The sequence below is a fragment of the Notothenia coriiceps genome, unplaced genomic scaffold (assembly GCF_000735185.1).
Source record: "Notothenia coriiceps isolate Sejong01 unplaced genomic scaffold, NC01 NC01_scaffold00034878, whole genome shotgun sequence".
Taxonomy (NCBI): domain Eukaryota; kingdom Metazoa; phylum Chordata; class Actinopteri; order Perciformes; family Nototheniidae; genus Notothenia; species Notothenia coriiceps.
The window spans coordinates 3,304-5,942 of record NW_011367579.1 but is presented as its reverse complement, the minus strand read 5'-3'; positions in this window follow the sequence as shown (position 1 = coordinate 5,942).

The following is a 2,639-nucleotide window of genomic DNA, read 5'->3' as shown; positions in this document are numbered from 1 at the left end:
ATTATCGAAATATTATTATTACTATTATTATGATGGTTACCGCCTTGTTGTTTTTTTCATTGCTGTTTGTTTTTATGAACTTCAATAAAAATTCCACAGTTTTTCAACGTTTTGTTCACTTTCTAAAAAACTTCTGAGTGTTTTTTTACTCATGTTTGCAGCATGCTCTGGGGATTTCAGGCAGACGGGACTTCACTTTGTGTCTCAGGGAAATGTCTAAATAATAATTGGACTTGGTGTCATTACATGTGGTGCAAAAAACTGGGAAAAGTCTAGACGAATTGGATTAAAAGATGAACCCTGCTTCACTAAAACTATAGTTATTTAAAACAATAATGAAAACGCATGTGTTTAGGAAGTAGTGAGGAACTGGTCAAATCAAACCAGATTATCCTGCAAACATTGTGTGAGAAGGATGTTTAATATAAGTCTTTAAACGCCTCACTTCTAGACTTGAAATGGTCCACATTTGACTATCTTTCTGTATTCTTCATACAACATGGAGGCAAACAGCCTTCTCCTTTCAAACTCACGGTAACACACGGTGAGTAACCGCCAAACAAATGATCATTTTTAATGTGTTTCCTCTTTCCATGTTTTTTCTGTTCATCATGTGAACGCTGATTCCAGTCTAGGAAAGCGCAACAGAGCGAGTGACGAGCAGAACAGATCCTGACGCGCTTTGCATGCAAACCTCGAAGGACAAGCAGGAATTTACATGGAGGCAAATGTGGATGTGCAGGAGAGCTCATAAAGGAGGAAGAGCACGACACAGGAAAGGCACATTTTCTCCAGCAGACGGTTAGGAAGTCGAGACAATTAGAGTAAATGACAGGGCGGAGGATTAACCCAGCCGGATTCTTATCATGACCGAGTTGGAGGCTAAACGGTGAACACGGAGAGCTGAACTGAGTGTAACCTGACTGTTTGTAAGGAGAGACACACACACACACACACACACACACCATCAGAGAGAAGTACACAGAGGAGAGCCTGGATCCAACCCATCACTTCCTGCTGCAGAAAACACATCCGTACTGCGAGAGCCCCTAAAATGTCTTTTAGGTGAGTGTGTTTTTCTTTACTGTAATTGCTAATCTTATCCTCTGTCTTCTATTTCCACTCTTTTCTCCATTCTTTGTTCATGTTCCGGTCCTTTTGAAGAAGATTCAACTTATTGTCGTTACGTAGTACAGGTACCAGGAGCTTCAGTAATCTCCAATTCAGAATCCCGTTCTCCTGGAATTATTTGAAGTTCATGTTTATGCTGACTCAATAGCTAGATTCCAGGAACATCTAGTGAGAACAGTTCAGGTACTAACGAAACGGTGTCTCTGCATTTGACCCATCTAGTGTTAGGAGCAGTGTGCTGCCATTGTGTACGGGAGCAGTGTAGGGAACGGTGCCTTGCTCAGGGACACCTCGGTAGCACTTGGTCTTTCCAGGACTTGAGCTGGTGACCTTCCAGTTGCCAAGCCAACTCCCTATGGGCTTCACAACAACCGCCCTGTTGACGTGTGTTCAGTGTTTCTCTCTTTGTGGTGCTCTCTGTGTGGTTTAATACATATTTTGCTGCAGATTTAAGATTTCTGAACATTTTCTATAATTAAAATAAAACCTAATGGATGAAAGCTAAAAAAACATATAATACAATCTAGGAATAAATCAAATGGATAAAATACCTAATCTCAGAAAATCTCATTTCACATCGGCTTATCTCTGTTTTGTTTAATATACTTTATTTTCTGGGGGAAAAAACAAATGGGATATTTTCTGCAACTTGCAACAGTACCCACAATATCAATAATGTAATAAACGTTATTTAGAGCCTTTCAAACGCCGTTACAAAGTGCTTTCAAATAAAATAAACAAAAGATAATGAAATCAACTAAAAGCTGGAAAACATAATCACATAATAAACCACAGAGTGAAACAAACAAAAATGAGTAACACATTTCTAAAATCACACAAATAGATTATCAAATCAAATTGTTACAAACACTGCTACAACAAGATCTAGATTTTTATTTTAAAATAAAAATGGCTTATTTAATTTCCAAGAGTCCAATCGCCATCCTCAAATTGCAAATGTTGCATTCTTTCAAATCAAAAAGCACGAAGCTCCTGACATCAGGATTAAATGAGTAACTACTTCAGACTACTTACTTTGAGGTTTAGTCGTAGGAGGGTACAGAACATCACGTACAGTCACTCCTCTGACACACACTCTGATGCATGGTGACAGTGTGTGTGTCACAACAATAAGGAGAGTGAGCACATCTAGGAAACATCACTATTTTCACTCGGAGGCTGTGAGAAGAAAAAAAAGTGTGTTTTGTTTTCTACAATGCACAAACTGTTATGAGCTAACCACGACCAACGACACCTGTGTGTGTGTGTGTGTGTGTGTGTGTGTGTGTGTGTGTGTGTGGTGTGTAGTACATTGGATGTTGTACATGTTACTTTTGCTCAAACACAGTGTAGAAATTCAACTTTTTCTTGCATATTTGCAGTAAAGCTGAACAAAAACTAGTGTGTTTTCTTGCATATTTGCACCCAGCACTAAACATGACACAGGGTAGAGTCTAATGAGTGTTGGTCTCTGGACAGAGAGGACTCTGCCCTTTTCAAAGCTGTTG